Below are 13,930 nucleotides of genomic sequence, written 5' to 3'. Positions count from 1 at the left end.
AAGGCACCTATGTTAGTGCCTTTAACAATAGGAGTTATAGGTATAGGAGTAGAGCACCAAAAAGGACCAAATAGAGGCCTCAGGACAATGACAAGGGCTGCATTAAAGAGGGGCTGGGGTGCAGGAGAGGTGAGAGAACATTTGGAGAGTGGTTTTTCCCCTACAAACTTGAGAAAAGAGAACTTCTTAGAAGCCATGATGTGAAATTCCTTGAAAGTATTTCATAAGGCCAAAAGGTGCTTCTTGGATTTCAGAATTTATAGGTCTAAAGCACTTTTTCCAGAGCAAACAGAATACCGGGTGTGCTACAGATATTCACCTCCTAAGAGGTGAAGGAATTGCATTAGGCTGTGGACAGCAGGATGTAAAGAAGTGATTAGTAATAGTATAGGTGGTGGTGGTTGTTCAGTCACTCAGTCATTTCTGACTGTTTGCGACCCCATGAATTACAGCACACGAAGCTTCCCTGTCCTTCACTATCTCCCAGAATTTGCTCAAATTCATGTCCGTGGAGTCTGTGATGCCATCCGACCATCTCATCCTCTGTCACCCCCTTCTCCTGCCCTCAGTCTTTCCCAGCATCAGGGTCTTTTCCAGTGAGTCGGCTTTTCACATCAGGTGGCCAAAGTATTGGAGCTTCAGCTTCAGCATCAGTCAGTCTTTCCAGTGAATATGCAGGGTTGATTTCCTTTAGGAGTGTAGGTGGCACTAATGGTAAAGAACCTGAGTGCCAACGCAAGAGACAAAAGAGATGCAGGTTTGATCCCTGGGTCTGGAAGATCCCCTGGAAAAGGAAATGGCAACCCTTGCCAGTATTCTTGCCTGGAAAATCCCATGGACAGGAGCCTGGTGGGCCAGAGACCATGGGGTCAGAATGAGTCAGACATGACTGAAGCGACTTAGCACATGGACAGCAGGATGTAAAGAAGCAATTAGTAATAGTACAGTAATAGTATTTTTTTTAGGTGATCAAGTATGACAGGAAGGGTTTTGGTGTCAGGGGGAAAGGATTTCATTAAGGTGGCCTGAGGGATACAGTTAACCTCAAAAACCAATTAACTTTTTGTCTTTAAACAATAATTATACAGAAAGTACAATGAGAGAATGTATTTGCAATAGCAATTAAGAAATATAAAATAAATGAACATTATAAGTGTACTGCTGCTGCTAAGTCGCTTCAGTCATGTCCAGCTCTGTGCGACCCCATAGACGGCAGCCCACCAGGCTTCGCCTTCCTTGGGATTCTCCAGGCAAGAACACTGGAGTGGGTTGCCATTTCTTTCTCCAATGCATGAAAGTGAAAAGTGAAAGTGAAGTCGCTCAGTCGTGTCCGGCTCTTGGCGACCCCATGGACTGCAGCCTACCAGGCTCCTCCGTCCATGGGATTTTCCAGGCAAGAGTACTGGAGTAGGTTGCCATTGCCTTCTCCATTATAAGTGTACAGGACCTATTAATAAAGAAGACTTTACAATTATTGAATAACATTAATAGACACCACTCTTGGCCTAGGCACTTTGTGTGTGTGACATCATTAAAGTCTCAGGGCCCTTTGAGACAAGTATGTCCCCATTGTACAGCTGAGGAAACTGGTGAGGCTGCCCACAGTCCCAAACTAGTAAGGGAAATGAGACGAGGGTGGCAGAGCTAAGATGCAGACCCACGCAGAGTGTCTTCAGAGTCAGTGCTCTTATTGCCCTTAGGACCTAAGAGACTTTGACAAATGTAAACTGTATTTCCTTATTTTTGAGTGCATGTATTTAGCAAACATTTATTGACTCTTATGCCAGGTAATTTTCTAGGGTGTGTAGGGATGAACAAGATTAACAGGGCCCATAACCCCATGGAGGGTGTGGGAGGTGGTAAGACATATCAGAGGAACATCATGAACAAAACTGTGGGTGTTTGTGCACATGAGAGTGGCTGGGTGGCTACTTGTCTTGGGGCAGCATTTAAGCAGAATCTGATTGACAACTTGATGATCATGGGCAGATGAAGGCACAGAACATGACGCATTCCAGGCTTTGGAGGCAGCTAAGTTGGTGGCCTTGCCGTGAGAACCAGCAGATGCATTGTGTAGTGGAAAGAAGGCATATGGCCAGAATGGGGAGCATGTGAGAGCAGGGCTAGCTTGTGAAGGGCCCTTTAAGTGTGCAAACGATCATCTGGAGAGCCCAAGGAGTTTATTGTATTTTATGTTTTATTTTGAAATGATTTCAAAACTAAAGAAGTGGCAAAAGTAGAATAAAATAACCTCCTGTATTATATTAAAAAAAAAAAACACTCTTCACTCAGATTCCCCCATTGTTATTTTGCCAAGTTAGCTCTGTTATTCTTTCTTTACTTGTGTATGAGTGTGTTTGTGTATGTGAATTGATATAAAAAGAACCACAGAGACTGAAGTTCAATGTTACTTTCTACCAGAGTGGGTTTCCCCTTTGCTTTGTTGTACAGATGGGGAGTGACTGATCATTTCATCTAAACAGGCATCAAGCTGGTTTGGGACTGGATTGCTGCTTTAGTTGAATCACCTTGTTTTCAAGGGTGTGCTGATCGCAGGCTCCTTCCTCGCGTACTTTGTGCCCTTGGTGCCTCGAAACCATGGGAGAATCAGTCTGCCTTTCCTGCTCAGTTCCTGCACTGACCACGCTCAGCAAACACTTGGTGGGAAGAGCCTGCTGTCCAGGGTGGGCACCGCAGGGTCTACTGGTTTCTTTTTCTCTTGGTGTCATCCTCTGTCTCAGCTGAGCCCACCCTGCCTATTCTCAGGCTGGACAAATGCCCTCAGCGAAGTAAACAGCCAGAGCACTCTTAGCTTATCTCGGAAGAGCTCTCCCCTCTTTGGAATTTGGCTCATTTAGTTCTCCTTTCATCCGTGGGTCTCGATGTTCATGGATTGTAATTTACCATTAATTTTCTAGTTGTAGCAGCTATAGTCCAAATGTATAATTTTATTTATCGTGAATGAGTATTAGAAAATACTTACCATTAGATGAAATAAAATGCAATATCTTCGTATTTTGATAATACATTGAAATTATAAATTAATTTGTTGAGATATTTATACCATATTGAATCTATATATCATAAATGTTACTCAATTACTCAGGTCCTTGTAAACTCAGGTTTCTTTTTTCTTTTTTAAAAAAATATGAATATATTTGAAATATAGTTGATACACCATATTATGGTATTTTCAGATGTACTACATAGTGATTTGACATTTGCATACATTATGAAATGATCTCCGCCCCAAGTCTAGTAATCTGTCCCCATATGATATTATTGACCATATTCTTTATGCTGAATCCCCATGGCTAATTTGTTCTATAACTAGAGATTTGTACCTCTTAATCCCCTTCACCTGTTTCACCATCCTTCCACCTCTGGCGACCACCTTTTTGGTATCTGTATTTATGTGTCTGGTTTTGTTCTGTTTATTTGTTCATTTAATCTTTTAGATTCCACATGTAAGGTCATATGGTATTTGTATTTCTGTCTGATTTATTTCACTTAGCATAATACCTTCTAGTTCTAGCCATGTTGTTACAGATGGCAAGATTATGGGTTTTCTTTTAATGGATGAGTAATATTCTAGTATGTGTGTGTGTCTGTGTGTTGTATGTTTATCTATTCATCTGTCAGTAGATACATTGCTTCCTGTATCTGGGCTATTGTGTTTTCTTTTTTTATTTTTTAATTGATGGATAATTGCTTTACAGAATTTTGTCGTTTTCTGTCAAACCTCAACATAAATCAACCCCCTGCCTCTTGAACCACCCTCCCATTTCCCTCCCCATCCCACCATTCTAGATTGATACAGAGCCTCTGTTTGAGTTTCCTGAGACATATAGCAAATTCCTGTTGGCTATCTATTTTATATATGGTGATGTAAGTTTCCATATTACTGTCTCCATACACACCCTCTCCTTACCTCTCCCCATGTCCATAAGTCTATTTTCTATGTCTGTTTCTCCATTGCTGCCCTACAAATAAATTCTTCAGTACCATCTTTCTGCTGCTGCTGCTAAGTCGCTTCAGTCATGTCCGACTCTGTGCGACCCCATAGATGGCAGTCCACTAGGCTCCTCTGTCCCTGGGATTCTCCAGGCAAGAATACTGGAGTGGGTTGCCATTTCCTTCTCCAACGCATGAAAGTGAAAAGTGAAAGTGAAGTCGCTCAGTCGTGTCTGACTCTTAGCGACCCCATGGACTGGAGCCTACCAGGCTCCTCCATCCATGGGATTTTCCAGGCAAGAGTACTGGAGTGGGGTACCATCTTTCTAGATTCCATATTTATGCATTAGTATATGATATTTATCTTTCTCTTTCTGACTTACTTCACTCTGTACAATAGGCTCTATGTTCATCCACCTCATTAGAACTGATTCAAACACATTCCTTTTTATGGCCAAGTAATATTCCATTGTGTTTTTGTACCACAACTTCATCCATTCATCTGTCGATGGACATCTAAGTTGCTTCCATGTTCTAGCTATTATAAATAGTGCTGCAGTGAACCATGGGATACAAGTGTCCTTTTCAATTTTGGTTTCCTCAGGGTATATGCCTAGGAGTGGGATTGCTGGGTCATATGGTGGTTTTATTCTTAGTTTTCTGAGAAATCTCCATACCATCTTCCGTAATGGCTGTATCAATTTACATTACCACCAACAGTGCAGAATGGTTCCCTTTACCCCACACCCTCTCCAGCATTTGTTGTTTGTAGACTTTCTAATGAGGGCCATTCTGACCAGGGTGAGATGATATCTCATTGTAGTTTTGATTTGCACTTCTCTGATGATGAGCGATGTTGAGCATCTTTTCATGTGTTTGTTAAGCATCTGCATATCTTCTTTGGAGAAATATCTGTTTAGGTCTTTTCCCCACTTTTTGATTGGGTTGTTTTTCTGGCATTGAGTTGTACGAGCTGCTTATGTATTTTGGAAATTAATCCTTCGTCAGTTGTTTCATTTACTATTATTGTCTCCCATTGTGAGGGTTGCCTTTTCACCTTGCTTAGAGTTTCTTTTGCTGTGCAAAAGCTTTTAAGTTTAATCAGGTCCCACTTGTTTACTTTTGTTTTTATTTCCATTACTCTAAGAGGCAGGTCATAGAAGATCTTGCCTTGATTTATGTCATCAAGTGTTCTGTCTATGTTTTCCTCTAAGAGTTTTATATTTTCTGGTCTTACATTTAGGTCTTTAATCCATTTTGAGTTTATCTTTGTGTATGGTGTTAAGAAGTGTTCTAATTTCATTCTTTTACATGTAACTGTCCAGTTTTCCAAGCACCTTTTATTGAAGAGGCTTTCTTTGCCCCATTGTATATTCTTGCCTCCTTTGTCAAAAATAAGGTACCCATAGGTGCAAGGGTTTATTTCTGGGCTTTCTATCTTGTTCCATTGGTCTATATTTCTGTTTTTGTGGCAGTACCTTATTGTCTTGATGACTATAGCTTTGTAGTATAGTGTGAAGTCAAGAAGCTTGATTCCTCCACCTCCATTCTTCTTTCTCAAGACTGCTTTGACTATTCAGGGTCTTTTGTATTTCCAAATGAATTGTGACATTTTTTGTTCTGCTGCTGCTGCTGCTAAGTCGCTTCAGTCGTGTCCGACTCTGTGGGACCCCATGGACTGCAGCCTACCAGGCTTCTCCGTCCATGGGATTCTCCAGGCAAGAACACTGGAGTGGGTTGCCATTTCCTTCTCCAGTGCATGAAAGTGGAAAGTGAAAGTGAAGTCGCTCAGTCCTGTCTGACTCTTAGCAACCCCATGGACTTCAGCCTACCAGGCCCTCCATCCATGGGATTTTCCGGGCAACAGTACTGGAGTGGGGTGCCATTGCCTTCTCCCTTTTTGTTCTAGTTCTGTGAAAAATACCGTTGGTGATTTGATAGAGATCTCATTGAATCTGTAGATTGCATTCAGTAGTATAGTCATTTTCACAATATTGATTTTTCCTACCCAGAATATCTCTCCATCTGTTTTCTGTTTATGTCATCTTTCTTGCTTTCTTTCATTAGTGTCTTATAATTTTCTGTGTACAGTTCTTTTGTCTCCTTAGGTAAGTTTATTCTTAGATATTTAATTATTTTTGTTGCAGTGGTGAATGGGATTGAGTCCTCAATTTCTCTTTCTGATTTTTCATTGTTAGTATATAGGAATGCAAATGATTTATCTGTATTGATTTTGTATCCTACAACTTTGCTAAATTCACTGATTAGCTCTAGTAGTTTTCTGATAGTCTCTTTCAGGTTTTCTATGTGCAGTATCATGTCATCTGCAAACAGTGAAAGCTTTACTTCTTCTTTTCCGATCTAGATTTCTTTTATTTCTTTTTCTTCTTTGACTGCTGTAGCTAGGACTTCCAAAACTATGTTGAATAATAGCAGTGAAAGTAGACACCCATGTCTTGCTCCTGATCTTAGGGTGAATGCTTTCAGTTTTTCACCATTTAAAATAATGTCTGCTGTGAGCTTATCATATTTGGACTTTACTATGTTGAGGTAAGTTCTTTCTGTGCCCATTGTTTTGGAGAATTTTAATCATCAATGGGTGCTGAATTTTGTTAAAGGCTTTTTTTACATCTGTTGAAATTATTGTATGGTTTTTATCCTTCAGTTTGTTAATATGGTGTATCACATTGATTGGTATGCATGTATTGAAGAATTCTTGCATCCCTGGAATAAACCCAGCTTGATCATGGTGTGTGAGCTTTTTAATGTGTTGTTGAATTCTGTTTGCTAAAATTTTGTTGAGGATTTTTCATGTGTTCATCAGTGATATTGGCCTGTAGTTTTCTTTTTTTGTGTTGTCTTTGTTTGGTTTTGGTATCCGGGTGATGGCCTTGTTGAATGAGTTTGGAAGTGTTCCTTCCTCTGCAATTTTTTGAAAGAGTTTCAGAAGGACTGGCATTAGCTCTACTCTAAATGTTTGATAGAATTCTCCTGTGAAGCCATCTCCTGTGGGCTTTTGTTTTTTGGGAGATTTTTTATTGCAGTTTCGATTTCAGTGCTTGTAATTGAGTTGTTCATAATTTCTGTTTCTTCCTGGTTCAGTGTTGGAAGATTGAACGTTTCTAAAAATCTGTCCATTTCTTCCAGGTTATCCATTTTATTGCCATAAAGTTGTTCATAATAGTCTCTTATAATCTTTTGTATTTTTCTGTTGTCTATTGTAACCTCTCCTTTTTCATTTCTAATTTTGTTGATTTGATTCTTCTCTCTATTTTTTCTAGATAAGTCTGGCTAAGGGTTTGTCAATTTTGTTTATCTTCTCAAAGAGCCAGCTTTTAGTTTTATTAATCTTTACTATTGTTTCTTTCACTTCTTTTTCATTTATTTCTGCTTGGATCTTAATGATTTCTTTCCTTCTACTGATTTTTGGGGGTTTTTTTGTTCTTTTTCAAGTTGTTTTAGGTATAAAGTTAGGTTGTCTATTCAATGTTTTTCTTGTTTCTTGAGGTTGGATTGTATTGATATAAACTTCCCTCTTAGAACTGCCTTTGCTGCATCCCATAGGTTTTAAGTTGTCATGTTTTCATTGTCATTTGTTTCTAGGAATTTTTTTATTTGCTCTTAGATTTCTTCAGTAACCTGTTCATTAATTAGAAGCATATTGTTTAATCTCCATGTGCTTGTGTTTTTTACAGTTTTTTTCTTGTAATTGATATCTAGTCTCATAGCATTGTGGCCAGAAAAGATGTTTGATATGATTTCAATTTTCTTAAATTTACTGAGGTTTGATTTGTGACCCAAGGTGTGGTCTATCCTGGAGAATGTTCCACGTGCACTTGAAAAGAAGGTGTATTTTTCTGCATTTGGATGGAATGTCCTGAAGATAATGAGATCCATCTCATCTAATGTATCATTTTAAGACTTGTGTTTCCTTATTAATATTCTGTTTTGATGATCTGTCCATTGGTGTTAAAGTCTCCTACTATTATTGTGTTACTGTCAATTTCTCCTTTTATGTCTGTTAGTGTTTGTCTTATGTATTGAGGTGCTCCTATGTTGGGTACATAGATATTTACAATTGTTATGTCTTCCTCTTGGATTGATCCTTTGATTATTATATAGTGACCTTCCTTATCTCTTGTAATCTTCTTTATTTTAAGGTCTACTTTGTCTGATATGAGGATTGCTACTCCAGCTTTCTTTTGCTTCCCATTTGCATGGAATATATTTTTCCATCCTCTCACTTTCAGTCTGTATGTGTTTTGAGGTCTGAAGTGGGTTTCTTGTGGGCAGCATATATATGGATTTTGTTTTTGTATCCATTCAGCTAGTCTGTCTTTTGTTGGAGCATTTAATCCATTAATGTTTAAAGTAATTACTGATATATATGTTACTACTTCCATTTTCTAATTGTTTGGGGTTGATTTTGTAGATCTTTTTTCTTCTGTTGTATTTCTTGACTGTATAAGTCCATTTAACATTTGTTGTAAAGCTGGTTTTGTGGCCCTGAATTCTCTTTAACTTTTGCTTGTCTGAAAAGCTTTTGATTTCTCCATCAATTTTGAATGAGATACTTGCCAGGTAGAGTAATCTTGGTTGTAGACTTTTCCTTTTCAGTACGTTAAATATATGCTGCCATTCCCTTCTGGCTGGCAGAGTTTCTGCTGAAAGATCAGCTGTTAAACGTATGGGGTTTCCTTTGTATGTTACTTGTTGCTTTTCCCTTGCTGCTTTTAATATTCTTTCTTTGTGTTTAATCTTTGTTAGTTTGATTAGTATGTGTCTTGGCATGTTTCTCCTTGGGTGTGTTCTGTATGGAACTCTTTGCACCTCTTAGATTCGATTGACTATTTCCTTTTCCATCTTGGAGAAATTTTCAGCTATAATTTCTTTAAAAATTTTCTCACGCATTTTCTTTTTCTCTTCTTCTGGGAGCCCTATAATTCAAATGTTGGTGTGTATGATATTGTCCCAGAGATCTCTGAGACTGTCTTCAACTCTTTACATTCTTTTTACTTTATTCTGCTCTTCAGAAGTTATTTCCACCATTTTATCTTCCAGCTCACTGATTCATTCTTCTGCTTCAGATATTCTGCTATTGATTCCTTCTAGAGTATTTTTAATTACCGTAATTGTGTTGTTTTTCTCTGTATGTTTATTCTTTAATTCTTCTAGGTCTTTGTTAATTGTTTCTTGCATTTTCTCAATTCTGTGTTCGAGGGTTTTGATAATCTTTACTATCATTATTCCAAATTCTTTTTCAGGTAGTTTTCCTATTTCCTCTTCATTTATTTGAACTTCTGTGTTTCTAGTTTGTTCCTTTATTTGTGTAGTACTTCTCTGCCTTTTCATTGTGTTTTGTTTTTTTTTTTTAACTTATTGTGTTTGAGGTCTCCTTTTTCCAGGCTTCAAGGTTGAATTCTTTCTTCCTTTTGGTTTCTGCCCTTCTAAGTTTGGTCCAGTGGTTTGTGTAAGCTTTGTGTAGGTTGAGATTTGTGCAGAGGGCGAGTGAGGTGGTACTCCTGTCTGCTGATGATTGGGTTTGTATTTTTGTCTTGTTTGTTTGGATGAGGCATCCTGCATGGGGTGCTACTGGTGTTTGGGTGATGCCAGGTCTTGTATTCAAGTGGTTTCCTTTGTGTGAGTCCTCACTATTTGATACTCCCTAGAGTTAGGAGTTCTCTGGTAGTCTAGGATCTTGGAGTCAGTGCTCCCACTCCAAAGGCTTAGGGTTTGATCTCTGGCCAGGAATGAAGATCCCATAGGTAGTTTGTTATGGCATTAAGTGAGATTAAAACAAATACCCGAAAACAAGAAACCAAAGATGAACCCCAGACAAATGGCAGTTACAAAATCAGGCAAATAATAATTAAAATAATGGAATATACAAACACACCTATAAGCACAGTCAAAACAGTCCAACAAAAATAAAGTACAGTAGATTGACCTAGTGAACAAAAGAAAACAAAAATGATATCTACCAGTTAACACAACTTAACTAAACCAAAAACTGGAAAATGAAACTAATGCAAGGTGCAAGTGGGAAATAAAGCAGTGAAACCAAAACTAACAAATATGAAAAGAGGGAAGAAAAGAAAAAATAGATATGTAAAGTTAAGCAGAGGTAGATAAAGAAGATTTATGTACATTAAAGATTAATTGTAAGGGGAAAAGAACAATAGGGAAGGCAAACAGTGAGTAAATGTAGAAAAAATAATAATAGGCTTAATTTTTTTAATTAAAACTAAAAAAAGAGAGAGAAAAAGAGAATAAAAGCAAAACTCCACAGAACCACAAAAGGCCAACATGGAGGCAGAGTTTTGTAACAACAATAAGAAGTGTGACTGAAAAAAAAAATCTCAAAAGCTTAATTAGATTCCATAGGGCTAGTAAAATTGGCAACTACAACAGAGGGAAAAAAGAAAGAAATCCAAAAGAAACTACCAAATAAGTAAAAATATAAGAATAGTAAATATTTTTCTTGAGTCAGTGCTGTCAGCATTCTTTCCCTTGCTGGGAGACACAGTCCACCTTGCCCCACTAGGGTGCCTTCCAACACTGCACTGGTTTCTGGACCTGATGTGGGGGGCAGCTCAGACTCTAATCTGGTCCTATTCCTCTGTGTTATTGTCTCCAGTGTCCACAACTATCAGAACTAGTGTGTTTTCTTTTGTGGGAGCTCTCAATGTCCTTTTATATATACCATAGATACAGAGTCTGCCTAGCTGATCATGTGAATTTAATCTGCAGCTGGTACAGCTGGTGGGAAGGTTTTGGGTCCTCTTCCTTAGCCACACTGCTCCTGGGTTTCATTTGTGGTTTTACTTCCACCTCTGCATGTGGGTTGTCCACTGGGGTTTGCTCCTGAGTCTGCCTTGGAGGACTTGGGTCTGCCCCAGTGAGGGCCAGGTGTGGAAGTAGTGCAGCTGCTTGAGTCACAGGGGTTTTGTAAGCATCAGGTACTCAGGGGGGTTGGCAGCTAGGGCAGCAGGAAATATAGTGCTCTAGAAAGGGACTGCAACCAGTATTGGCCAATACACTCCATCATTCTTGCCTGAAGTTGAACGGTTCTGTGAAGACCTACAAGACCTTTTAGAACTAACACTCAAAAAAGATGTCCTTTTCATTATAGGGGACTGGAATGCAAAAGTAGGAAGTCAAGAAACATCTGCAGTAACAGGGAAATTTGGCCTTGGAATACGGAATGAAGCAGGGCAAAGACTAATAGAGTTTTGCCAAGAAAATGCACTGCTCATAACAAACACCCTCTTCCAACAACACAAGAGACGACTCTACACATGGACATCACCAGATGGTCAACACCGAAATCAGATTGATTATATTGTTTGTAGCCAAAGATGGAGAAGCTCTATAGCGTCAGCAAAAACAAGACCAGGAGCTGACTGTGGCTCAGACCATGAACTCCTTATTGCGAAATTCAGACTGAAATTGAAGAAAGTAGGGAAAACCACTAGACCATTCAGGTATGACCTAAATCAAATCCCTTATGATTATACAGTTGAAGTGAGAAATAGATTTAAGGGACTAGATCTGATAGAGTGCCTGATGAACTATGGACTGAGGTTTGTGACATTGTACAGGAGACAGGGATCAAGACCATTCCCATGGAAAGGAAATGCTAAAAAGCAAAATGGCTGTCTGGGGAGGCCTTACGAATAGCTGTGAAAAGAAGAGAAGTGAAAAGCAAAGGAGAAAAGGAAAGATATAAACATCTGAACGCTGAGTTCCAAAAAATAGCAAGAAGAGATAAGAAAGCCTTCTTCAGCGATCAATGCAAAGAAATAGAGGAAAACAACAGAATGGGAAAGACTAGAGATCTCTTCAAAAAATCAGAGATACCAAAGGAACATTTCACACAAAGATGGGCTCGATAAAGGACAGAAATGGTATGGACCTAACAGAAGCAGAAGATATTAAGAAGAGATGGCAAGAATACACAGAAGAACTGTACAAAAAAGATCTTCACGACCCAGATAATCACGATGGTGCGATCACTCACCTAGAGCCAGACATCCTGGAATGTGAAGTCAAGTGGGCCTTAGAAAGGATCACTACGAACAAAGCTAGTGGAGGTGATGGAATTCCAATTGAGCTATTCCAAATCCTGAAAGATGATGCTGTGAAAGTGCTGCACTCAATATGCCAGCACATTTGGAAAACTCAGCAGTGGCCACAGGACTGGAAAAGGTCAGTTTTCATTCCAATCCCAAAGAAAGGCAATGCCAAAGAATGCTCAAACTACCACACAATTGCACTCATCTCACACGCTAGTAAAGTAATGCTCAAAATTCTCCAAGCCAGGCTTCAGCGATATGTGAACCGCGAACTTCCTGATGTTCAAGCTGGTTTTAGAAAAGGCAGAGGAACCAGAGATCAAATTGCCAACATCCACTGGATCATGGAAAAAGCAAGAGAGTTCCAAAAAAGCATCTATTTCTGCTTTATTGACTATGCCAAAGCCTTTGACTGTGTGGATCACAATAAACTGGAAAATTCTGAAAGAGATGGGAATACCAGACCACCTGATCTGCCTCTTGAGAAATTTGTATGCAGGTCAAGAAGCAACAGTTAGAACTGGACATGGAACAACAGACTGGTTCCAAATAGGAAAAGGAGTTCGTCAAGGCTGTGTATTTTCACCCTGTTTATTTAACTTATATGCAGAGTACATCATGAAAAACGCAGGACTGGAAGAAACACAAGCTGGAAACAAGATTGCCGGGACAAATATCAATAACCTCACATATGCAGATGACACCACCCTTATGACAGAAAGTGAAGAGGAACTAAAAAGCCTCTTGATGAAAGTGAAAGTGGAGAGTGTAAAAGTTGGCTTAAAGCTCAACATTCAGAAAACAAAGATCATGGCATCCGGTCCCATCACTTCATGGGAAATAGATGGGGAAACAGTAGAAACAGTGTCAGACTTTATTTTTCTGGGCTCCAAAATCACTGCAGATGGTGACTGCAGCCATGAAATTAAAAGGCGCTTATTCCTTGGAAGGAAAGTTATGACCAACCTAGATAGCATATTCAAAAGCAGAGACATTACTTTGCCAACAAAGGTCCGTCTAGTCAAGGCTATGGTTTTTCCTGTGGTCATGTATGGATGTGAGAGTTGGACTGTGAAGAAGGCTGAGCGCCGAAGAATTGATGCTTTTGAACTGTGGTGTTAGAGAAGACTCTTGAGAGTCCCTTGGACTGCAAGGAGATCCAATCAGTCCATTCTGAAGGAGATCCGCCCTGGGATTTCTTTGGAAGGAATGATGCTGAGGCTGAAACTTCAGTACTTTGGCCACTCATGTGAAGAGTTGACTCATTGGAAAAGACTCTGATGCTGGGAGGGATTGGGTGCAAGAAGAGAAGGGGACGACAGAGGACGAGATGGCTGGATGGCATCACTGACTCGATGGACATGAGTCTGAGTGAACCCTGGGAGTTGGTGATGGACAGGGAAGCCTGGCGTGCTGCGATTCATGGGGTCGCAAAGAGTCGGGCACGACTGAGCAACTGATCTGATCTGATTCTTGCCTGAAGAATCCCACTGACAGAATCCTGGCAGGCCACAGTCCACAGGGTCGTAAATAGTTGGACATGGCTGAAGTGACCTCACGCGCATAGACGCAAGACTTTTTCTCTTGTGGCAGCTCTGCCCCAGTGAGGGTTGAATGTGAAGGTGGTGCAGCTGTTTGGATAGTGGGTACCCTGGTGGTGCCAAGTGTGCAGGGACACAGACTGCCTCAGCCATAGGAGTTATTGGCCCTATCAGAGTCTTTTTCAAGACCTTGATAGCTGGTGATCAGAAGGCCTTTTCGCTAGTCTTTCTCTATAGCTCCACCTGTTCACACATTTACAGGGCTCCCTTGTCTAGGGTCCTTCTCTGTTGTTGGGCACGTCAGGCACATAGAGGGGTCCCCCTGGCTAGGGTCCTACTCTGTAGTTTGGCACATGAGTC

At 39.8% G+C, this 13,930-nt stretch overlaps 1 protein-coding gene across 4 annotated transcripts in view; it reads left to right on the top strand.

The window, feature by feature from the left end:
• Positions 1-13,930, top strand: part of LOC113907654 (zinc finger protein 26) — a 70,845-nt gene that overhangs the window by 7,138 nt on the left and 49,777 nt on the right. The gene's annotated exons all lie outside the window — the stretch shown is intronic.

Source organism: Bos indicus x Bos taurus, chromosome 17, assembly GCF_003369695.1.
Source record: "Bos indicus x Bos taurus breed Angus x Brahman F1 hybrid chromosome 17, Bos_hybrid_MaternalHap_v2.0, whole genome shotgun sequence".
In the NCBI taxonomy this organism is placed as follows: Eukaryota; Metazoa; Chordata; class Mammalia; order Artiodactyla; family Bovidae; genus Bos; species Bos indicus x Bos taurus.
The sequence above is the reverse complement of the archived record's forward strand: the minus strand, read 5'-3'. Positions and strand labels throughout refer to the sequence as shown.